The sequence below is a fragment of the Pelobates fuscus genome, chromosome 10 (assembly GCF_036172605.1).
Source record: "Pelobates fuscus isolate aPelFus1 chromosome 10, aPelFus1.pri, whole genome shotgun sequence".
Classification (NCBI taxonomy): domain Eukaryota; kingdom Metazoa; phylum Chordata; class Amphibia; order Anura; family Pelobatidae; genus Pelobates; species Pelobates fuscus.
Window position 1 is genome coordinate 58,523,513 of NC_086326.1, and position 26,428 is coordinate 58,549,940.

The 26,428-nt window shown below is 40.6% G+C and overlaps 1 protein-coding gene across 2 annotated transcripts in view; it reads left to right on the top strand.

Moving 5' to 3' along the window:
* The first annotated feature begins 12,140 nt into the window (after window positions 1-12,140).
* SLC16A9 (solute carrier family 16 member 9) overlaps window positions 12,141-26,428 on the top strand; it is a 56,009-nt gene continuing 41,721 nt past the window's right edge. For both annotated transcript variants that reach the window (XM_063434964.1, XM_063434963.1), the window contains exon 1: window positions 12,141-12,510. The gene's annotated coding sequence lies outside the window, so the exon portion shown is untranslated. The remainder of the gene's footprint in view (window positions 12,511-26,428) is intronic.

Genomic DNA, 26,428 nt, shown 5'->3' on the forward strand with positions numbered 1-26,428 from the left:
TGCTGCAGGGACTGACTACACTAAGCTGTAGTTGTATAGTGTCCCTTTAACATAAATGCTGGGTACATGATCCACAGATACAATCCGAGTGTGCAAAAATTGAGGAAAACAAGTATTTCTACAAAAACAAGTATTTCAACAAGTTTTAAGCAGAAACTGGTGATACATGTCATGAAAAGTGACAAAAGTTTCAATAGGAAAAACACATGTGTTCTTATGAAAAATATTTTTCTTATATTTCAACTGGGGCACTTAACTGTCCATAATTAGGTATGCACCCATAAAGATAAAATACTGCTTATGTACTCATGCTGATTGCATTGGTACTTCATTAATTGTGATATAGGGCTACCTTACAGACACTTGATTTATTGTTTTTAATACTTGTATTAACATTTAGTACAGGCATCTCAAACTTCCACCCCACAGATCTTGCTGAACTACAACTCCCATGAATCTCTGACCATCTATTGCATCAAACATTTTGGGAGCTGTAGGCCAACAACATCTGGTGGGCCAGAGGGTGAGATGCAGCAGCGGAAGTAGCGCAGATGCAGCAGGTGAGGCCACAGCGGGCACATTGGGTTACCACCCAATGAGTATTGTTGAACAGGGGCCTGGTCAGGCACAATGGCCTTTTAACAAGGACACTGGGCTCCTTTAGTATCAACGATGCTGGGAAGAAGTGAAAGAAGGTCCCTCTCTCCCACATACAGAGGGAACCGCATGGGAGGCAGAGGATGTGGTACAGGAGTGGGGAGGAGCAAGGAGAGAGGGGCAGCTCCAGCCCCACACTCATATTGGCCTCAGGCAGCATCAGTAGGACCCCAAGGAAGCCACCCTCCTGCACACTAATGTAGGAGGGTGGCTACAAAAATAAAATTTAGGACACAGATACAGTTGTGCTCAAAAGATTGCATACCCTGGCATTGATTTTAAAAATATGACTGATCATGCAAAAAAATATATTTTATTAAAGAATAGGGATCATATGAAGCTATTTATTATCACATAGTTGCTTGGCTTCTTTTTAAATCATATTGATAGATGTGTTTATCTGTCTATGTGTGTATCTGTATGTATATGTGCCAGTGTGTGTATATATGTGTGAAGGTATGTGTATGTGTATTTATGTATATATGTGTTTTAAGATGTATTTGTCTTTGTGTATGTTTCTGCGTCAAGGTGTGTGTATGTGTCATTGTGTATAACTGAGTATCAAGGTATGTGTGCGTCAGTGTGTGTGTTTGTGTGTATCTGAGATTGTGTATATGTGTGTGTATTTTGGTGTCAAGGTCTTTGCATGTGTCAGCGTGGGTATCTTGTGTATTTCTGTGTCATGCTGTGTGTATTTGTCAGTGTGTTTACCTGAGTGTGTATGTATGTTTCAGTGTGTGCATCTGTGTGTGTGTGTGTGTGTATATATATAAATGTGTGTATATGTGTGAGTGTGTTTATATGAGTGTATCTGTGTGTATATGAATGTGTGTATGTGTATGTTAATGTGTATGTATATCTATACAAGTATGTATGTGGCAGTGTATGTGCGTCTGTGCATACATCCCAGTAATAAAAACACCAACATAACATGAAAACACATCCCTGCAATCAAACAAACCCCTGCATTCAAACTCCAAAATTATATGCATAGACACACACATTCATTAAAACATCAATACTGCACACAAATGTACACCCTCATTTAAAAGCCAACAATACATACAAACACACCCAATCAAACTGCAATCAAACTCAAACATGCCATACAAACCCTCTGTATTAAAATGTTAAAATGATATACAAACTCCCCTTCAAACACCAACACTACACACAAAAATACCTCTGCATGCAAAAGCCTACACTACATACAAACACACTCCTGTGTTCACGTGTAAACCCTACACACAAGTACACCACTGCATTCCAATGGCAACAGTACATACAAATACACCCCTTTATGCACACACATACTTTATACAAAAACATGCTTACATTTAAATGAACAAACACTGCTCACAAATACAAGCCTGCAACGATGGTCAAAAGGTAAATCCCCAGCTGGCATAGCATTGTGGGAGTTCAACAGATGGGGATCTATGCTTTGGTCAACCTTTGGCCCCCCCAAAAATCTTTGCACCAGGGCACTCTCTACTTTAGTTCTGCCACTAATGAGATGCCCACGATTGAATGTTCTTAAATGTATTCAGGACTTTAATGTCATGTAGTCTTACCATGTAATCCAGTATACAAGAGTTGTTTGCAGACTAGCAGACCCATGACCCCATAACATGTATATATTAAAACTGCTGTTAATATATACAGAAAGAAAGGAGATTTAATCATTAAGCTGACAATTTGTGCAGAAATAGTAAACCATTTTCATTTAAGTTAAAAAATACTGGATTCCAACTATTTACCCAACTTGACTAGTGCAGGGTAGGCAACCTTCCAGCAGTACTTTGAAGTAACTTGACATGTAGGTTCCATTTTGTTTGTATGGGGTCTCTTTGTGGGATTGTGTGTGGGCTATATGTCATACCGTGTTTCCCCGAAAATAGGACCTACCCCGAAAATAAGCCCTAGCCGAATTTTCGGGGTGGGCTGCAATATAAGCCCTACCCCGAAAATAAGACCTAGGCATTTTACCTTTGGTGGGACTTCCTTCTTCTATGAGGAGGGGAGGAGCATTGCGGGCCGCGGGCCGCGGCATCGCGCGGCGTGATGACGACGTGCGCAGCGCCGTCAGTCTGCCTTCACGGATCTTCAGCGGAAGGATCCATTCCAGGCGGTGAGGCACCCAGTGGTCGGACTCTTTGAACTGTGAGTAGATACCGGTATTTTATGTCTGGGACTTAATTCATTAAAGGGGGGGGGGTGAATTAATTAAAGGGGGGGTGAATTAATTAAAGGGGGGGTGAATTAATTAAAGGGGGGTGAATTAATTAAAGGGAGGGTGGATTAATTAAAGGGGTGGTGGATTAATTAAAGGGGGGTGGATTAGAGGGGGTGTGTGGATTAATTAGAGGGGGGTGTGGATTAATTAGAGGGGGGGTGTGGATTAATTAGAGGGGGGTGGATTAATTAGAGGGGGGTGTGGATTAATTAGAGGGGGGTGTGGATTAATTAGAGGGGGGTGTGGATTAGAGGGGGTGTGTGGATTAATTAGATGGGGTGGATTAATTAAAGAGGGGGGTGGATTAATTAAAGGGGGGTGGATTAATTAAAGGGAGGGTGGATTAATTAAAGGGAGGGTGGATTAATTAAAGGAGTGGTGGATTAATTAAAGGGGTGGTGGATTAATTAGAGGGGGTGGATTTATTAAAGAGGGGGGTGGATTAATTAAAGGGGGGGTGGATTAATTAGAGGGGGTGGATTTATTAAAGGGGGGTGGATTAATTAGAGGTAGTGGATTAATTAGAGGGGGTGGATTAATTAAAGGGGGTGTGGATTAATTAAAGGGGGGGTTCAATGTACATACCGGTACCGTAAATAAATAAGCCCTACCCTGAAAATAAGCCCTAGTGTGTTTTGTGTGACTAAAATTAATATAAGACCCGGTCTTATTTTCGGAGAAACACGGTATCATATTGTGTGTGTGGTGTTGTGTGTATGTATGGAGGAGGGTCTGCTTGAGAGGTTGTGTGTGGCGGGCTGCTTGTACATTTGTATGTGTGTACAGTCAGGTCCATAAATATTGGGACATCGACACAATTCTACACTTTTTTGGCTCTATTCACCAACACAATGCGTTTGAAATGAAACAAACAAGATGTGCTTTAACTGCAGACTTTCAGCTTTAATTTGAGGGTATTTACATCCAAAGCAGGTGATTGGTGTAGGAATTACAACAGTTTGTATATGTGCCTCCCACTTTTTAAGGGACCAAAAGTAATGGGACAGATTAACAGTCACAAATCAAACTTTCACTTTTTAATACTTGGTTGCAAATCCTTTGTAGTCAATTACAGCCTGAAGTCTGGAACGTATAGACAGCACCAGACGCTAGGTTTCATCCCTGGTGATGCTCTGCCAGGCCTCTACTGCAATTGTCTTCAGTTCCTGCTTTTTCTTGGGGCATTTTTTCCTTCAGTTTTGTCTTCATCAAGTAAATTGCATGCTCAATCGGATTCAGGTCAGGTGATTGACTTGGCCATTGCATAACATTCCACTTCTTTCCCTTAAAAAACTCTTTGCTTGCTTTTGCAGTATGCTTCGGGTCATTGTCCATCTGCACTGTGAAACGCCGTCCAATGAGTTCTGAAGTATTTGGCTGAATATCAGCAGATAATATTGCCTGAAACACTTCAGAATTCCTCCTGCTGCTTTTGTCAGCAGTCACATCATCAATAAATACAAGAGAACCAGTTCCATTGGCAGCCATACATGCCCACGCCATGACACTACCACCACGCTTCACTGATGAGGTGGTATGCTTTGGATCATAAGCAGTTCCTTTCCTTCTCCATACTCTTCTCTTCCCATCACTCTGGTACAAGTTGATCTTGGTCTCATCTGTCCATTGGATGTTGTTCCAGAACTGTGAAGGCTTTTTTAGATGTTGTTTGGCAAACTCTAATCTGGCCTTCCTGTTTTTGAGGCTCACCAATGGTTTACATCTTGTGGTGAACCCTCTGTATTCACTCTGGTGAAGTCTTCTCTTGATTGTTGACTTTGACACACATAGACCTACCTCCTGGAGAGTGTTCTTGATCTGGCCAACTGTTGTGAAGGGTGTTTTCTTCACCAGGGAAAGAATTCTTCAGTCATCCACCACAGTTGTTTTCCATGATCTTCTGGGTCTTTTGGTGTTGCTGAGCTCACCGGTGCGTTCTTTCTTTTTAAGGATGTTCCAAACAGTTGATTTGGTCACACCTAATGTTTTTGCCATCTCTCTGATGGGCTTGTTTTGTTTTTTCAGCCTAATGATGGCTTGCTTCACTGATAGTGACAGCAACAGATTCCAAATGCAAATAGCACACTTGAAATGAACTCTGGACCTTTTATGTGTTCCTTGTAAATGGGATAATGAGGGAATAACACACACCTGGCCATGGAACAGCTGAGCAGCCAATTGTCCCATTACTTTTGGTCCCTTGAAAAGTGGGAGGCACATATACAAACTGTTGTAATTCCTACACCGTTCACCTGATTTGGATGTAAATACCCTCAAATTAAAGCTGAAAGTCTGCAGTTAAAGCACATCTTGTTCATTTCATTTCAAATCCATTGTGGTGGTGTATAGAGCCAAAAAGATTAGAATTGTGTTGATGTCCCAATATTTATGGACCTGACTTTATGTAGGTTGTCAGTGGTGCCATGTTTTAGTCAGCAGTACTGTGTTTGTGTGGGCTGTTTGTGAAGCTGAGTGTATGTATAGTGTGGGCTGTTGTAGTATCCGTGTATGGAAGAGGCTCATACACATTGCCCTAAAGCACACAGCGAGGGCACACACAGTTACACATTGCAACATACAAAGCAAGATTCAAACACAGTGCTAAACACACACACACACACACACAAAATCACACTTCTGAACACAAACTGCAAGACCCAAACAGTCACACTGTTAAACACAGATTCTGCTACACATATACATATTTCTACACTCACACATCGACAATTCTGTTATTTTTAGTCACCCTCCATTTTGCCTACTATTTTTTTAGTAGGAGGGTGGCCTCCTTGAGGTCCAATGGGGACCAGACAATGGCAGGGGCTGCAGCATGCTATTCTGTTCCCATGTGGTTTTCTACTTCACAAGAGCTAAAAGGAAGTGAATTGAGGGCCACCCATCACTGCCCACTGCAATCAGGCACATATGTTGGAATTACGGTAGTTCAACTTGAACCTGTGAGGCCACTTCCAGGGGATATCCTCAGATCTCCTCTGCCAGTTTGGGTCTGGTAAGCCTGCCTATTGACCTGCGCTAGTTGGCCTTTAGCTGTTGTTTTATTACTCAAGCAGACATGTGCACAAGAAAGTGTATCGATATTACAAGCCATGTCCATAGATGCTTTTCAATATCAAGTATAAGGACTGACATTAGGTTTGTTTTTAAAAATCTTTATTTAAAGGAATTTTTGCACACAGATTCGAATAATGTAAAGGAACCCACGTGCACACTGATATACATACACACAGATACAGTTGTGCTCAAAAGTTTGCATAACCTGATCATGCAAAAAAAATTATTTAATTGAAGGATAGTGATCATATGAAACCATTTATTATCACATAGTTGCTTGGGTTCTTTTTAAATCATATTGATAATAAAAATCACCCATATTACCCTGTTTAAAAGTTTACATACCCTTGAATATTTGGCCTTGTTACAGACACACAAGGTGACACACACAGGTTAAAATGGCGATTAAAGGTTTTAATATCCCATACCCGTGGCTTTTTAAATAGCAATTAGTGTCTGTGTATAAATAGTCAATGAGTTTGTTAGCTGTCACGTGGATACCCTGAGCAGGGGGAGCAGAAAAGAACTATCAAAATACCTGCGTAACAAGGTAATGGACCTTTATAAAGATGATAAAGGATATAAAAAGAAATCTGTAGCGGACCCTGGGTAGCCCGGCTGGCCGGTCACCTCCGCTATTAATGAATGAAGAGGCCCATTTCCCCCCAGTAACTGGATGACAAGCAGTTCCAGGAGTGCAACAGCAACTTTATTGGCCACACTCGGCTTTATTCTTTCCAAGGGGTGCAAGGGGTAGATCACACACGAAGACAATGTCCCCTGCCAGGATAGGGGCTGTAGTAGGGGATAGAGCCTCTAGTAGTGTGTGTGTGTGAGAGTAGGCAGTGTGTGTGTGTATATTGGAGACCCTGAGTGTGTGAAGGATACAGGGTGGGTATGGGAGACCGTGTGTAAGGGGTGCAGAGTGTGTGTGTGTGTGTGTGTACGGGAGGCAGTGCATGTGGGCCAGTGTGTGTATAGGGGTGCAGTGGGAGCACTGTGTGTAGGAGGGGCAGTGTGTGTTTGTGTGAGGGGTGTAGTATGTGCATGGGAGTGCAGTGTGTATATGTGGGGTGCAGTGGAAGCACTGTGTGTATGGGGCCAGTGTGTGTATGAAGGTGTAGTGGGGGCAGTGTGTGTATGGGGAGCACTGTGTGTATGGGGAGAAGTGTGTGTGGGGTTGCAGTGTGTGTGGAGGAGAAGTGTGTGTGTGGGGTGCAGTGTTTGTATTGAGAGAAGTGTGTGTGTGGGGTGCAGTGTGTGTGGAGGAGAAGTGTGTGCGTATGGGAGGCTGTGGGGGCAGTGTGTTTGGTGGGGCAGTGTGTATGGGGGGCTGTGGGGGCAGTGTGTTTGGTGGGGCAGTGTGTATGGGGGGCTGTGGGGGCAGTGTAAAACAAATGTTTTCTTTTTTATTTAATAAAATATTATTTATAATCCCCCCTCCCTTCCTACTTTTGCCCAGAGATAGGGGATATTGCTTGTAATTCCTGGTGGTCCGGTGGAATCCCTGGTGGTTCTAGTGGGGAGTGAACTCTAGCCTGCACCTCCTGAGGCTAGAGTTCACTCTCGCGAGAACCGAGCATTGCCGTGGTAACTGCGGCAATGCTCCGTTCTCGCGAAAGGAGACCCGGCGGAGCTGCAGGCTAGAGCTCCTCCTGGGTCTTCTCTCTCCCCTGCTGGCTGCCAGCAATATGCCTGCGGACCGGTGAGGGAGATCTCTGATCTCCCCTCCGGTCCGTGAAGGCACTTAGCAGGGCCTGCGCTTGGATAGCACCGGCCCTGCAGGAGAGAACACTGATTTAGCGCCGGTCCCGCAACAATATCCAAAGCCTTGCAAATGCTAGTCAGTATTGTTCAATTACTTATTAAGTAGTAGAAACTCTGGGGATCTCTTGATACTAAGCCAAGGCCAGGTAGACCAAGAAAGATTTCAGCCACAACTGCCAGAAGAATTTTTCGGGATACAAAGAAAAACTCACAGGTAAAAATCCACAGGAGAAATAATACAGGCTGCACTGGAAAAAGAAAGTGTGTTTGTTTCAAGGAGCAGAATACGACAATACTTGAACAAAAATGAGCTGCATGGTCAGGTTGCCAGAAAGAAGCCTTTATTGCACCAATGCCACAAAAAAGCCCAGTTACAATATGTTTGACCACCTTGATACGCCTCACAGTTTCTGGCACAATGTAAATTGGAGTAACGACCAAAATAGAGCTTTCTGGTGAAAACCATAAGCACTATATTTGGATAGGGGTCAACAAGGCCTATAGTACAATGAATACCATCCTCACTGTGAAGCATGGTGGTGGCTCACTGGTGTTTTTGGGGGGGTGAGCTCTAAAGGCACGGGGAATCTTGTGAAAATTGATGGCAAGATGAATGCAGCATGTTATCAGAAAATACTGGCAGACAATTTGAATTCTTCTACACAAAGGCTGCGCATGAGACGCTCTTGAATTTTCCAGCATAACAACGACCCTAAGCACAAGGCCAAGTTTTTTTTTTTTTTGTAATTCTTTATTTTTGACGTGCTTTTGAGTGAGTACAGGTATGCTCACAATGTCACAACATCATTAGTAAATCATCAGTGTGAAACATGGTAAGAAACATTGGTATGACATTTTTAGAAACAGCACATTTTTCTTTTTTTGAGAATGTAAAACACGCTAGGTTTAAGCTAGGCAGTCATGTTTAAGTTGGAATATATCAACATTTTTGTCTTGAGGAATATAGCATGGCATTCGGTTTAAACTTACGACAGGTATTATTAGGAGTGCACATATGAGGTATGGGATTCTGCTAAATAGTAAGCTTGGGTAGCATGGCATGCCAGGCGTGCTAAGGTTAGTGTCACCAAGGCTGACAGCGGCACAAGGCCAAGTTGACCTTCCAGTGATTACAGCAGAAAAAGATGAAGGTTCTGGGGTGCCCATCACAGTCTCCTGACCTTAATATACTAAGGGTATGCAGACTTTTGAGCAGGGGTTATTTCATTTTTTTCTTTGTTGCCCTGTTTTGTTTTATGATTGTGCCATTCTGTTATAACCTATAGTTGAATATGAATCCCATAAAAAATAAAAGAAATGTGTTTTGCCTGCTCACTCATTTTTTTCTTTAAAAATGGTACATATATTACCAATTCTCTAAGGGTTTGCAAACACACACATACACCCGGTACACCCGTACACACAGATACATACAAAGATTGCAAGGTAAGTAAAGCTACTATCACACTCAGGTTATAGTTAGGGCCTTCACTAGAGCGGACGCTGTGGTCTTGCGCATGCATCAAATTTCTGGACCAGTCATGAGTGCTAGCGCACCCGTGCAGCACAGGACATGACAAAGGTCTGGATTTCTGACTGGTCCTGTTATCTGGCAGGACACCGGCTCAAGTTTGTGTAAAGGGGAAGTGAGCTGCACCGTGACACTGTGGGCTCACGCATGCTTGCAGCATGTTCATCAGATTGTTGGACCCATCAGTACTCCAGCACAGGACACAACTGATGCTGTGTCACTAGACGTGATGCAAATGCACCGGAAAAGATGAGGGTCCAAATTTCTGATGGTTCCTGGAATTTGACAGAACACTGACTCTTACTCTCTCCAGCTCCCATACTCTACACCAGTGTCTGCTCTCTCTTCTACTTCTTGGTTTCAGAACTGTCTTCGTTCAGCCTCCCTCCCCTTCACTTACACTATGCTGTCAGCTGCCCTTCCATGTAGTCATCCCCCCCCCCCCCCACCCACTTACATTGTTTTCCTCAAGTGTGATTGGATTATGGATCCTGAACTATGACACGTGATGAGGACATAGTAGGCGTGGAAAAGATCCGGGAACTTGGCCCAGCGCTGGATTTAAAATACGTTTTAAGCTATTTTTACAGGTTATTTATTTATTAAAACTCAGAGGGACCAAAAAGGGCATTATAAATCCCTAAATATAATAATGAAAAAAGCGTTGGGGTAACTCTTTAACACTATCCTAAAAATATAATTGAACATATAGGATACATGATGGTGAATACTGTATTAGGGAAAAATAATGTGTCCCTGGGTTCCAGAAACCTTTATAAATCACTCGCCCTTCGTTCTTATGGTTTCATTTGAAGCCATTTATAAACCATTTATGATATTATTTGCTCGTAATAAACGGTTCACACACACAAACATATATATATATATATATATATATATATATATATATATAAAATAGAGATACGTTTGGCATTCTTCCTTAAAAAATTAAAGTTAGAGATACATACCAGGGTGAAACAAAGCCAGCGAAAATATATACAAACGAATAATATATAATGAATAATGATCTTTTGAATTTTGAATTTTTGGACACAGTACAATGAACACTATTTAAATCCAGGAGTGCGCCTACATTATTCGTTTGTATGTATATATATATATATATATATATATATATATATATATATATATACTCTCCCCTAGTCTTCAATCGTTTAAGAAGGGCCTTAAAACCCATCTCTTCAGGAAAGCTTATGGCCTCCCAGAGTAATCTCTACCTTACATACCTGTCTCTTGCTCTCTCCTATAGGGCAGTGCTTTACTCGCTCCTCCAGCTCTGCTTCACTCCCACCCTATTTGATATTTCCTGTCCTAACGTTTCTAATACCCCACCTCCTTTAGTCTGTAAGCTCGTTTGAGCAGGGTCCTCTTCAACCTATGCTTCCTGTAAGTTTTCTTGTAATTGTCCTATTTATTGTTACATCCCCCCTCTCATAATATTGTAAAGTGCTACGGAATCTGTTGGCGCTGTATAAATGGCAATAATAATAATAATAATATATATATTGACTACAAAAAAAGTTTTGTCACTTGCACTCACCTGTGTACACTACAGTGGTGCTGGTATCAGGGTTACCCCTCATAGATATACTCCCAAATCATTTACTGCAGATACCGCGCATACACAGAGCAACCTGCCATTACCCAGGCATTTTGATTTAACTATATTATTTTTTTGATTGTTCATTTGATTATATGCACTTTTTCTGCTCATAAGGTGACACTTTAAGTCATTATGGTGGGAGACTGTTTCACCCTATGTGTAGAAATATCGTTTTGCATTGATTTCCTCATTTGTGAGGATCAATGCAAAAAAAAAAGATATATTTTTTGAGAATTAATAGTGAGTTTGCATTGTATTATGTATATATGTATTTTCTATATCTTGATTATCCATTGTTAAATGTAATTTTTTTTCTATATCTTACATACACAGACATTACATACATGGTGCTTGTTGTTCCGGCTGGAAGGCTTTGTTACAGGCTGTAGTTTGGTATAACAGTTTGCAGAGACATGATGTGTGCCTCGCTCCCCAGGTGAGGCTGAGGGCAGTGGTGATGGTGTGATTGTGTGCAGATGCTGAGGGCAGTGGTGATGGTGTGACTGTGTGCAGAGGTTGAAAGCAGTGGTATCGGTGTGACTGTGTGCAGAGGTTGCAGGCAGTGGTGTTGTTGTGACTGTGTGCAGAGGATAGGGCAGTGGTGATAGTCTGACTGTGTAAGGAGGCTGCAGGCAGTTGTGGTGGTGTGACTGTGTGCAGAGGCTGAGGGCAGTGGTGATGTGTGACTGAGTGCTGAGGAGAGGGCAGTGGTGGTGGTGTGACTTTGTGCAGAGGTTTCAGAAAATGGTCATGGTGTGACTGTGCTCAGAGGCTGCAGTCAGTGGTTATGGTGTGACTGTGTTCAGAGGCTGCAGACAGTGGTTGTGGTGTGACTGTGTGCAGAGGCTAAGGGCAGTGGTGATAGTGTGACTGTGTCCAGAGGCTGCAGAAAGTAGTTATGGTGTGACTGTGTGCAGAGGAAGAGAGATGTACCACTGTACCAGGCATTCAGCTGCACTGAGCTCCGAATCCTTTGCATTGGAGCACCCCCTCCTGATTCATTATCTTCCACTCTCTCCAGTTATAGAAACCGGTTCAGACTGGACTGATGTCAGGCAGGGAAAGGAGGTGAAAGCGGGTGGAGAAGGGGGAGGAGGAGGAATCCATAAAAAGGAGACACAAATCACAAACAAAACAAAATACATTTCCTTCGGTGTCAGAGCAGCACATCCTGCACGGTGAGGGAGGGTGGCAGAGAGGGGGCAGAGAGGGGGCAGGGAGTAGCACTGAAAGGGCAGAGAGGGTGGCATAGACTGGCATTGAGATTCTGTCAGTGAGGGGCAGAGAAGTTGGCATAACAATGACCGTGAGTGTGGCAGTAAAGGGGCAGTGGGCAATGAGGGGTGAGTGAATCTGGTAGTGTGGGTCCCAGTCAGTGAGGGGACAGTGGATGTGGCTTTGAAGGGTCAGTGGGCAATGAGGGGTAGGTGAACTTGGCAGTGAGGGGACAGTGGAGGTGGCATTGAAGGGGCAGTGATAGTCAGTGGATTGGGCAGTGAGGGTCCCAGCCAGCTGGCAGTGAGGGTCGCAGTGAAGCTGGCACTCTCAGGACCATCACCAAGCATACGGCCAGGGGGCAGATCTCCCAGGACGTCATCCAGATGGATGTGACTGTGAACTCAGGTATTTTGAACAACCTATATTGATTACATTGTTATGGTTCTAATCTGGATACAAAGTGTCTGTGAGATGTGATCATACATTATTAGAATGGACATCCACTACATAGTGCCTTATATAGCATTCATCCATTTATAAAATCCCACAGACAAATGCTGCAATCCCCATTATTTGGAACTCTAAGGCATTACTGGAACAGTGTAAACTAAACAATGTAACTGTGTCAAGTTAACCTCTTATTCATGGAAATGTGTGATCCATTATATAAATAGAATATTTAGTACATGGTCAAACTGTGCTAATGGCACAGGTGTCATACAAAATACCTTATATATGAAGTAAATATGTCATTAAACTTGCATTACCTATCCAACCATTCCTGCAGGCTAGGCAGGTGTATATATGGAATAGGGATGTTAAAATGTATTTTTCATAAAAATAAATTAGTGGTCCACTTGGTAATTGTAGGTCTTTCCACAAATATAGGGGTCCAGTGAACTAATGATGTTTCATGTATTCTAAATTAGAATATTAATGATAGATGGATGGATAGATAGATGGATAGATATAATCACCCCTATCAGGGTAAGCAACGTTTAGCACTCCATACGTTTTGTACAATATCTCCCATGATTCTCCTACAGTCATTATTCTGGCCAAGCATCAGGTGAGATGTAGTCCACAACATCTGGAGTGCCTACCTCTGACCTAGATGTGACTTTATCTAGCCAAGGCTGTTCATGTTCTACATATTAATTCAAATTTGCAATGAATGGAATTGCAAGCCCCAGAAACTATTGCATCAGTGGAAAGAGCTCATGTTTTACTTGGTGTAGTTCGCTGATAAAGACTGCATTGAGGTACGCATACATATACCCAAAGATTACTTTAAGTTTCCAGGGCTGTTCCATAGTAAAAAAAAAATTATATTGTATCAAAGTAATAAATATTTAACTAGAGATGGTAAGACATTTTCTTAGAGCCAGTATCAGCCTGCAACCCCTTTCATCAAGCTTACTATGGTTTTGATTTCAAATAACGTTAGAGGATACATTATTTCATTGTATCAATGGAGAATACTTTTTATTTATTTTTTTACATACATGAGTCTATTTCCCCCTAGAAGTATTTATCTACAGGTATATTTGCTATATTTACACTGAGTCCTAACAGGCATTGCTGAATTTCAAATTTAATGGCAAAATAGCTGAACTGAAAACCGAATTGTCTTAGAATATTTTTCCAATTCAACTATTTTGTTCTAAATTTTGCAATTCAATTTGAAACTCACTTTGAATTCCTGGCAACTGCCACCTTAGTAAAAAACAAAAAACTGGTTCTTCACACTTTATGACACTACCATTCTATGTATCCAATTACAGTGGCCAGTGGCCTAAGTAAATTGTAGGTTTTAATGCATGTCCAGACAAGCTCTGATGGGTATACAGTGGAGTGTGAATTGTCAGGAATTCAGTCAATTCAAATTTTAGGCCAATCTAGTCAAATTCGAAACAATTCCCCGTGTTAGCTATGTTTTCTGTTAACATATTACAGACATGAAATTCCAAAATTCACTTTGAGTTCCTAAAAATTCAGTGTTATTAAATGGCCCTAAAAGATTGAGTGAATTAACAGGTAGAATTAATTCGACTGGAATAACAGAATTTAATATAATTTTGTAATAACTTGTGTTGGCCAGCATTTTGTTACTGTGTTTATATGCCAACTATATAGTGAATAAAGCACTAGTTTAGAGGGTAACTGCATAAACAGTAACATGTTTTTTTGTCAAACCCAAAATTGCTGTTTTACTCGAAAGTTTTAGGGAAATGTCTTTGCTGAGGTGCATTACTCTGTAAAGCACTTTGACAGAATCTGAAAAAAAGACACCAGTGGCAATTCAACTATGTATACAGAGATTGACAGGCAGATATATGAAAAACACATGTATATCTCTTGTTATTATATTCTTTTAACAGGGCTACCCCCATTCAGGGGCCTGGTCGACCAATGGAGCCTGCATGGACTGCAGTGTATTTCAGAATTTCAGCAGCCCAGGCCCCTTAAACTGCACTGACTACCCCCTCTTTATTCAGTGCACCAGCACTGGGTGGGAGCCATGGGGCAAGTTAGGTGAGGAGCCTGTCACCCACAGTCCACAGCCCTGCAACAGCCCGATTCCCAGTGGAACCAGGGAAGCCACCTTTCAGCTGCAAAATAGTGCTTGAATGAAAAAATCTTTAAATGTGTGTGTAGAGTATATGTTTGTGTGTTTATATAAATATATAGTGTGTGCGCATAGTAATGTGTCTATATGTAGCTGAGAGTGTGTTCAGTAATGTGTGTGTAGCGCTGTCTGTAGAGTGTGTTTATATGTGTCCCAAGGTGTCTGTGTGTAGTAGTGTGTGTAACAGTGTGGTTGCTGATAGCTAGCAGTGTGTGTGTTACCATTATTTGCTCGGTATGGTATATCTGTGTGTGTGCCTGGAGTGTGTATTGGGTTGTGTATGTTTGACACTGTAAATATATCTATGTTAGTGATGTCCCGAACTGTTCGCTGGCGAATAGTTCCTGGCGAACATCGCTTGTTCGCGTTCGCCATGGATGGCGAACACATGCGCTGTTCGGTCCGCCCCCTATTCGTCATCATTGAGTAAACTTTGACCCTGTACCTCACAGTCAGCAGACACATTCCAGCCAATCAGCAGCAGACCCTCCCTCCCAGACCCTCCAACCTCCTGGACAGCATCCATTTTACATTCATTGTGAAGCTGCATTCTTAGTGAGAGGAGGGACAGTGTAGCTGCTGCTGATTTGATAGGGAAATTGATAGCTAGGCTAGTGTATTCAGTGTCCACTACAGTCCTGAAGGACTCATCTGATCTCTGCTGTAAGGACAGCACCCCAAAAAGCCCTTTTTAGGGCTAGAACATCAGTCTGCTTTTTTATTATATTTTTTCTGTGAAATGTAATTGCAGTTGCCTGCCTGTCAGCCTATGTGCCAGGCTCACAGCATATACTGTGCCCACTTGCCCAGTGCCACCACTCACTCACTGGTGTCACAATAGCTTGCATTTAAAAAAACAAAAAACTTTTTTGACTGTAATATAATAGCAGTCAGTTTCCTTCACTAGTGTGCTTTTCAGGGCCTGCCCGGGCACAGTGTCACACCAGTGCAACTCATATCTGGTGTAACAGTAGTGTACATTTTTTTTAGAAAAATACAGCTTTGACTGTAATAGATTGAATAGCAGTTAGTTGTCTTCCAGCGTGTGTGTCAGGCTCACAGCGTATACTGTGCCCACTTGCCCAGTGCCACCACTCATATCTGGTGTCCCAATAGCTTGCATTTAACAAAAAACAACCTTTTTTGGACTGTAATGTAATAGCAGTCAGTTTCCTTCACTAGTGTGCGTTTCAGGGCCTGCCAGGGCACAGTGTCACACCAATGCAACTCATATCTGGTGTCCCAATAGCTTGCATTTGAAAAAAACTAAACTTTTTTGACTGTAATATAATAGCAGTCAGTTTCCTTCACTAGTGTGCGTTTCAGGGCCTGCCAGGGCACAGTGTCACACCAGTGCAACTCATATCTGGTGTAACAGTAGTGTACATTTAAAAAAATAAAATAAATTTTGACTGTAATAGATTGAATAGCAGTTAGTTGTCTGCCAGGGTGTGTGTCAGGCTCACAGCGTATACTGTGCCCACTTGCCCAGTGCCACCACTCATATCTGGTGTCACAATAGCTTGCATTTAAAAAAAACAAAAACTTTTTGGACTGCAATATAATATCAGTCAGTTTCCTTCACGAGTGTGTGAGTTTCAGGGCCTGCCAGGGCACAGTGTCACACCAGTGCCACTCATATCTGTTGTCACAGTAGCTTGCACGCATAGTACCACTAATCGAAAAAAAAAATGACAGGCAGAGGCAGGCCACCCCGCAGGGGCTGTCGTGGTCGTGGTGCTGTGATTCCCTTTGGGCCTAGAATAATGCCCAGTGTTCAGAGGCCACGTACCCTGAACTTGAAAAGTTCTGAGGACATAGTTGACTGGCTAACACAGGACACCTAATCTTCTACAGCTTCCGCTCGGAACCTCGACACACCATCCTCCTCCAGCTTAGCTTCGGGCACCTCTCAAGTTACCACTCGCCCGCCTGCCGCCACCACCAACACTAGCACCACAGCCGCTTCACTTGGTATGTCAGAGGAGTTATTTACACATCAGTTGGAAGAAATGAGTGATGCGCAACCATTATTGCCAGAGGATGTAGATAACAGGGATATGTCTCAGTCAGGCAGCATTACACACGTACGGTGTGATGATGATGATGTTGTACCCACTGCTGCTTCCTTTGCTGAGTTGTCAGATACAAGTGAAGCGGTTGATGATGACCGCCTGCCTATTGAAGTCTATGGCGGTTCGCCTGTTCGCGAACATTTGCGGAAGTTCGCGTTCGCCGTTCGCGAATCGAAAATTTTATGTTCGCAACATCACTAATCTATGTGTACCCATGTGTGTGTCTGTGAGTATATCTCAGTGAATTTGTACCCTCTGTAAGTATTTGTCAGGGTATCTTTGTGAGTGTGTATGTCTGTCTGGCCCAGCCACTAGGTTTGTAAGTCACCCTAAGAATTCTGATGACAGTCTTCCCTTTAAAACAAGCGTGAATGTTTTTCAAGAGCTTATGTGTTATCTGGTACACTGACTCCGTAACAGCTGTATTTCTGGAAACTAAACACTACAACAGTTGACAGAAAGGTCTGAATGTTTTAGCTGGAAGTTGCCAAGTGGGATTGGGGCTGCATTATGTCTTAGTTGTCAATGTTCCAAATACAGTTTTTGTCTTCTGGTAAATGGCTTTAATTTTAAAAATACATCCATCTAAATATATTAAGTGTTATTTTGGAAGAGATTATAATCATTAGCCAGATAGATTACATATCACCAAGGGATTTGTATAAATATGCATAGGAAAAAACAAGAATGCAATATGATTTATTCCATTTTTTTGGGGCCCCCAACTTCACCAGGTAACATATCACCCACTTTCCACAGTACTGGATTTCCCCCCAAAACGCTTCCCAGTGCCATCTATGTACCCATACATTTTCCCAGTGCCATCTTTGTCTCAAAATAGCTAATTAGTGCCATCTTTGTGCCCAACTAGCTTATCAATGCTTTGTCCCAAAATAGCTTTTCAGTGCCATCTTTGTCCTAATTTAGGTAATCAGTGCCATTTGTCTTTCCAAACCGCTTACCAGTGCCATGTTGTCGTCTAAATAGTTTGTTAGTACCATCCTAATGCCAGGAGGTGTCATGATCTTTGCCTCCCAGCTCTGCCACCCAGTGCCGAGCATGAGAAGCTGAGTCTAACACTGCACTTCTCCTCCTCCCCCCCCCCCCCCCCCCCCCCCCCCATTGCGCCTCTGGGCTCCTGGGCACTCTGCATACTAGGCACCCATCCAGGAACGGCTCTGGCAAAAGAATATGTTGCCGCTATATAAATATTAGCTACGTGATGGATTTCTGGATCAATACAAAACAGCAAGCAATATCATGCAATGCAGTTATTTACAGTTAAGACAAAAAATGATTATAAGCTCGTTTGGGCAGGGCCTTCTTTACTTTTCTTGACATTTTTTTGTCTGTTAATTACTTGTTCTATAACTCAAGCCTATATTTGTAGAATGCTCCTGAAAATGTATAAACTCTATACATATTATGGATTTTTTTTATTATTATTATTATTATTATTATTGCTAGTGAGTAACTGTGTTACTAGTGACATGCCCTGTAGCTAAAAGAGCTTAAATAAAAGCAAATCCTATGTTACTACAGCTTCTAACATAGAAAAACAACAAAGAGTTAGTTGGCACTTGGGCATGTTTCATTTGATACATTTCTTAACATAAAAGCACAAGAAAGCCTAAGGAAGACCTTATTGATATATGCCTTTAAGTTGGAGATTGTTTAATGCTTTGTATCTGAGTTCTCTGAAGTCTCTGTTGATTGCTTCACATAGTCACTTCTGTTTGTATACTAGTAACTTCATGGCTGGCCCAAAACATTGTGCTGCCTGGGTGCAAGACTCAAATGCTGCCCCCCCTCCCTCCCCCTGCCCTTAAGGTTTGTGCAAGAACACAGAAGAACATCACATACTGGCATACATACACTCACACACACTCACAGATACACACACAGACAGAAATGCATATTCTCAGAAACACACACACTTCCAGACAGAGCCAGTGCAAGACTTTTTGCCACTTTGACCAGGGCCCCAGTAATTTTATATGAAATACATTGCCACCTGCTTTCTCTTACCTTGGTTTACCTCTTTCGCTCCTCTTCACACCATGTTCTCTCCATTCTTCTATCCATGCCTCTCTTCCTCCTCTCCGTCCATGTATACACAGGCAAAATTATGTTTTAATCCCGAGAATTATTACTCCTTTTTATACAATACCTTAGTGACCTTAGCACCTGCGGATCGACAATGTGCATTGCTTTCTAGTTTGTTGTCTATAACAATTCCCAAATCCTTCCCAGGTGTTGTTATCCATAATTCACTACGATTTACAGTGTAAGTTACTTTAGCATTTTTACACCGATATGCATAACTTTGCAATTTGCTATGTTAAATGTCATCTGCCTTTTGAGTGCCACGTCTCCCAATCTAAAAAACTCTGGAGCAAAGTTATATCCTGATCACATTGTATTACTTTGCAGAGTTTTGTTTTATCTGCAAACAGTGAAACATGACTTTCGATTCCTATTTTGAAATTATTTGTAAATACGTTAAATAGAAGCGGTCCCAAAACAGAACCCTGAGGGACACCACTTACCACTTTTGTCCAGCTTAAATATTTACCATTAATGACAACTCTTTGTACTCTATCTTTAAGCCAATGTTCTACCCAAGAACAATAATTTTCATTTAGAAAAATTTATTTTAGTTTGAACACTAACCTATTGTGAGGTTATCAAACACCTTGGCAAAACCCAAATAGATCACATCCACTGCAACACCTGGATCTAAACCTCTACTTATTTCTTTGTAAAATGCAATTAAGTGAGTTGAATATGACCTGTTAATAACTATATTCTTCCCAATCAATTCCTGAATATTATGCCTTAATAACCCTTCAAATACTTTCCCAGCCACAGAAGTCAAGCTTAGAGGTCTATAATTTCCTTGCAGAGATTTAGAACCTCTTTTGAATATAGGAACCATGCCTGCCTTCCTCCAATCCTCCGGTACAATCTTGAAAGATTAAAAACAGAGGTTCACTTATTTCCTTAAGTAGTAATTAACTTTCTTTATTTGCTGCAGCACCTTGTTTTGAGTCATCAATCACAATTTTTCTGCAAGTTTTTTTTGCAGAAATCATTTACATATCTCTTCCTCCTTAAAGGGACTCTATAGGGTGAGGAACACACACATGCATTCCTGACCCTATAGAGCTAAAACCACCCTTGCCCCCCTTGAGCCCCTTAACCCCTTAAGGACCGCTGACGGTTCAGGACCGTCAGCGGTAAAACGTGCGTTTGGACCGCTGACGGTCCTGAACCGTCATAACGGTTTTGGGCAACTTACCTGATCGCCGTCGGTCCCACGGCGGCGATCAGCTCTCCTCCCGGTCCAGGGGGACTGCCTGTCTGCCCGGGCAGTCCCCCCTCGGCAGATCAGGACCCCACGGCCATGTGATCACTCGATCACATGACCGCAATAGGGGTCTTTGTATCTGCCTGCAGGGGGACTGTCTGTGCTGACAGGCAGTCTCCCTGCAAGTGAAAAATCATACAATAAAGTGTAAAACAAAAAAATCAGTGTAAAAAAAATTACAATATGTGTATATATATATATGATATATATACATGTATTATATCTATATATACCTATATATAATATATGTATATATATCATATATATAATGTCACACTAAGTGTATTTTTATATTTATATATACGTATATTAATATAAAAATACACTTATATTTAAATTACACACGAATATATACAATATATATAATAACTATATATATGGTATATATATATTATTATAAAATACAAATAATATGTTAATAAAAATAAATAACAAAAAATAAAAATAATTTTTAATAATTAAAAAAAAATTATATATATATATTCAATTTTATTCTAACAGTATTTTGATATTGATATATATATATTTATATCAAAATACACTTAGAATGTAATGATATATATATCTATGTATAAATAAATAAATAAAAATAATACGAAATATACATATGTCCACATACAAAATTACATTAATAATTTCATAAATATACACGTAGACGTCAAATATATAAATATGTATATATATTAAAATTCTACGTGCATATTTATGTAATATTTTTACCTAATTAAGTAATTTTAATGATTGCAATTTGAGGGACCTGCCTGCCAACCCAGGCCAAAAGTCCAGATAATTTAATTTGCTAGCACTGTGCTTAACCCTGTAACTTTCTATGAAACCCTAAATCCTGTACATGGGGGTACTGTTTTACTCGGGAGACTTCGCTGAACACAAATATTAGTGTTTCAAAACAGTAAAACATATCACAGCGATGATATTGTCAGTGAAAGTGAAGTTTTTTGCATTTTTCACACACAAACAGCTCTTTCATTGAGGATATTATTGCTGTGATATATTTTACTGTTCTGATACACTAATATTTGTGTTCAGCGAAGTCTCCTGAGTATAACAGTACCCCACATGTAGAGGTTTTATAGTGTTTGTGAAAGTTACAGGGTCAAATATAAGGCTTGATTTTACTTTTTTTTTTTTTATTGAAATTTGTCAGATTGGTTAGGTTGCCTTTGAGAGCGTATGGTAGCCAAGGAATGAGAATTAGCCCCATGATGGCATACCATTTGCAAAAGAAGACAACCCAAGGTATTGCAAATGGGGTATGTTCAGCCTTTTTTAGTAGCCACTTAGTCACAAACACCGGCCAAAGTTAGCGTTTTTTGCATTTTTAACACACAAACAAATATAAATGCTAACTTTGGCCAGTGTTTGTGACTAGGTGGCTACTAAAAAAGACTGGACATAGCCCATTTTAAATACCCTGGGTTGTCTACTTTAAAAAATATGTACATGTTAGGTGTGTTTCGGGGATTTATGACAGATAACGGTGTAACAATGTCACTATTGATACATTTAAAATATATATATATTGAAACAGCAATTTCCTACTTGTATTTATAGGCCTATAACTTGCAAAAAAAGCAATAAAGCATGTAAACACTGGGCGTTTTTAAACTCGGGACAAAATTTTGAATCTATTTAGCAGTTTTTTTCATTAGCTTTTGTAGATAAGTAAAAGATTTTTCAAGTAAAAGTCCAAAAACATGTTTTTTTTTTATTTTTCACCATATTTTATTATTTTTTTTAAATACAATATATGACATAATATAAATACTGGTATGTAAAGAAAGCCCTTCTTGTCGTGAAAAAAACAATATATAACTTGTATGGGAACCGTAAATGAGAGAGCGGAAAATTACAGCTAAACACAAACACCACAAAAGTGTTAAAACTGCTCTGGTCCTTAACGTACAAACATCGCAAAAACAGGCCGGTCCTGAAGGGGTTAAAAGGTAATAAAATGTACTTTATTTCCAGTGCAGCGCGGGTCAGCCGGCGCTGGCCCTGCCCCTGATCTGTCTCCTTGCTGACATCATCAGAATTTATGATTTCAGCCAATCCAATGGGGTAAGCATTGGATTGGCTGTAATCGGCAAGGAGGGGGATGGGCGGGGCCAAATGCCGGCTTGGCCAATCAGCACCTCTTCATATCAATGCATCTCTTGAATCAATGCATCTCTATGAGGAAAGTTCAGATTCTCCATGCCGAGGAAAAATAGTTAATGGAAAAAAGTGTACCTATACTCTCTTTGTTTTGTTTTTATAGAATTTATGTACTTAAAACATTTTTTTGATTTGTTTTTTTGTTCTCTTCGGCTATCACTTTCTCCTTTTCTAGCTTAGCCAATGTAATTGACTTTTTGCATGCATTATTGGCCTCTTTATATCTCATATAGGATGCCTCGGATTTGTATGATTTAAGTGCCCTTTTTACTTTTTTAATTTCTTGATTTACTTTCCCACTAAGCTACATAGTTTTCAATTTGTTTCTTTTATATGTTTTACTTAAATGGTAAATACTGAGAAATGTACTTTTCTAATATTTGTCTGAAGATATTCCATTTATCCTCAGTGCTTTTATCACCAAAGAATGTATGCCAGTCAATATCTTAATAGTGATAAACAGTCAGTAAGAAAAAAAAAATATAAATTAACACAACTGCTCAGGGGACCATTAGATGGTAAAATAGACTGGGATTGTAAGGTAATTGCAGTAAAATGCCCCTAGAACATAAAAAAAAACCTTTAAAAAAAGAGCAACATAAAAAATGATTATAAAAAGACAAAGAACAGATATAAAAACATACATATAGATCAGTCCAATTTAAATAAGTCCCGATTGAAAAGTCATTTATAGAGCAGCCGAGCTAGTGTCATGCTGACACAATGTAGCAAACGGTGCCTAGTGCTACTGAGTAGAAATAAATTGTAGCTACAGTAAACATACACTATTGCTCTATTATAGTACCCAGCTAGGAAAAGGACTGTACATAATTATCCAATACATTTTTAAAAGGCTTACTGTTTGATATTTTTTTTTACTACCTAACCTTTGTTTAAAAGTAGAATTTAGAATTTCAATTATTGGATATTTATGTACTGCCCTTACTTACTAGCTGAGTGCTCTCTAATATTATAGAGCAATAGTGTATCTTTACTGTAGCTACAATTTATTGCTACTCAGTTGCACCAGGCACAGTTTGCTATCCCTGCTGCTAAATAAACTTCACATTGGGACTTATTTAAATTGGACTGATTTATATATATATATTTTATATTTAGTTTTATTCATTCCTGGTCTTTTGATAACCATTTTTTTTATGTTGCTTTTTCAAAGGTTTTTTTTTTTTTATATATTCGAGGGACATTTTACTGCAATTAACTTACAGTCCTATTCTATTGTATGAGCTCCTGCTATTATGAGCAGTTGTTTTAACTGTTCATTCTTTGCCGTGTGTTGCATGCCAATCGACCTGTTTTTAAAGCTGTCCTTATCTTACTGAAATTAGCCTTTTTTTTTAAATTATGTATTTTAGCATACCCCATGTGCTTTTGCTTTTTTGAGTTTATTTCAAAAGACACCATACTGTGATCACTATTTTCCAATTGCTCCCCTACTTGGTCAAGAGATCAACATTGTTTGTTATAACCAAATCCAGACAAGCTTCCTTTCTAGTTGGTGCTTGTACCACTTGTAATATGAAGGTGTCCTTTAATACGTTCAAAAACCTGATTCCCCTTGCTGAACTACAAGTCCTTCTATCCCAATTTATGTCTGGATAATTACAATCTCCAATAATTAATGTGTTACCCAGATGTGCAGCTTTCCCAATGTGCTTTACCAGCTGTTCTTCCTCATCAATATTAACAATAGGTGGTTTATAAAAAAAAATATGGGGATTCATGAAGGATATTACAATTGGTGCTACTATCACCTATGCGTTCACCCCAAAACACATATATAAAGTGCAAAGTAATCAATAAAAAACAGTGAGAGCACACAAATACATAAAATTACCACGGGCTGTAAAATATAAAACACCTGTAATATAAAACATAAAAAGAAGACCATAGGGTAACACAGTAAATCGCAGATCTTAAAAAAAAAAAAAAAAAAAAAAGCCCATATATGGTCCCACTGACATGGTACTGAGGCACTCAAATAGCTGTCTCAGACTTAGAAGCCTTGACAATAGAAGGATGAAGTGGATGGTCCTTAGAGATCAATTAAATGCGGTTCCCAGCTTGACTTCAAGCGACTTGTTGTCGCATCAGCTCCAGAATGCAAGGTAAGTACAAGGGTAACAATTTATTAAAGCACTATAGAAACATTAAATATCATAAATTATAAAGACATATAGTCCATCTCACTTGACGCGTTTCAGCAAAGTAAGCCTTTCTCAAACGTGTTCATGTCCTCGAGATGGTTTATAACATATCCCAACCAATAAATGATATTCCTTCTTTTGCCCCAAGCAGATATCTAGCCATAAAGCTTTCACATTTTCCTCGTCACTCCACTCGCTTAAAATTTGGCTTTAACTCATGGCTGACATACAAACATACCCCACCACTTTTCCTGTTTTTTTCTTTTCTTCCTAAATAATAATAATAATTATTATTATTAATCTTTATATAGCACCAACAAGTTCCATAGCGCTGTACAATGGGTGGACTAATACACGTATTGGTAACCAGACAAGTTGGATGCACAGGATCAGAGGGGTTGAGTACCCTGCTCAATGAGCTTACAGAGCTAGAGGGAGTGGGGTATAGTGACACAAAAGGTAAGGGTGGGGTAGAAAAGTAGGTTGTAAGGATAGTATTGATTGAGTATTCAATATTCAGTATTCAATGTGTAACCATTTAAGTTAACTGCCGAGCCATGTGTCTCATCCCACCATGTTTCTGTTATGCCTATTGCATCGTATTGCTTAGTGTATGCTATTGCCTCTAGTTCCCCCATTTTGTTAGTTAGGTTCCATGCATTAGTAAGCATACATTTAACATTATCATGAGTTACTTGTACTTTATGTGAATTTGATTACTATTACATACCTTCTCTATTCTGATCTTGCCTCTCCCCATCTCCCCCCATAAAGCCCATCTCCTTCCTGTCCTATCTCAATTTTGTGGTTTTCTATGCCCCCCCCCCACCCCCCACCCCTCCCAGTAGTTGAAAATCTCCTCCAACCCCCCAACCATCCTGTCCCTCAGTCCAGCAGACACTCTTCCATTTAGGTCCACTCCATCACGGCTATAAAGATTGTACCCAAGCGTAAAATCAACTCGGTGCTCTAAAAAGCCAAAACCCTCCTTCCTACACCATGACTTTAGCCACACATTAACCTCCCTAATCTCGCGCTACCTTTCTACTGTAGCGTGCGACACAGGAAATATTTCTGAAAATGCTGGTGGTCCTTTTCTACAATTTACTTCCTAATTCTCTTAACTCAGTCTTTAGGATCATTTTACTCTGGCTTTGTCATTGGTACTAAAATGAAACACGACAGCTAGGTCATCCCCAGCCCTTCCCAATAATTCATCCACACTTGTCAGCAGCATGCTGGACCTTAGCACCCGGGAGACAGCAAACTGTCTGGTTGAGGCTATCAGAGTGGCAGATTACCCTCTCTACTCTTAACAATAGAGTCCCCTACCACCACAACCTCTCTAGCCTTTCTTACATTCTCATCCTCAGCTAGAGGGGCTGTACCCTCGACTGTTAGAAGGAACAGCTTCCTCCATTCATCCATCCATGCTGATGCTCCCAACATCTTCACTCAAACGGCAAATGTGTTAGGTTGCACAAGGTCAGAACTAACTAAACCAGTGGTTCCCACACCTGTCCTTACGTCCCTCCCCCCCCCCCACCAGTCCAGATAGGGATATGGTTGTGTCTTTGTTTGTAAAAACACTTTAGACACAACATTGTAAGCGCTAAATTGTGGACTTGTAGGGGGACGTGAAGACTGGATTGGGAACCACTGATCTAAACCTTTCCTCCTCCCTCACCCCCTGCTACCATGTAATAGTGTTACCTAGCGATGGGCCTGTTCCCCAGCTGTCTTATCTCATACCACTCCATTAGAGGCCCCCACTAAATTCTGCTCAGTGAGCAGCAGACCCCTCTCAAGATTGTCAATCTGTATCAATTTTGCAATTTGCCTCTCCAGATCTCCAATACAATCTTCCAGAGAATCCACTTGCTTCCACCTGCCACAGGGGTATGAACCC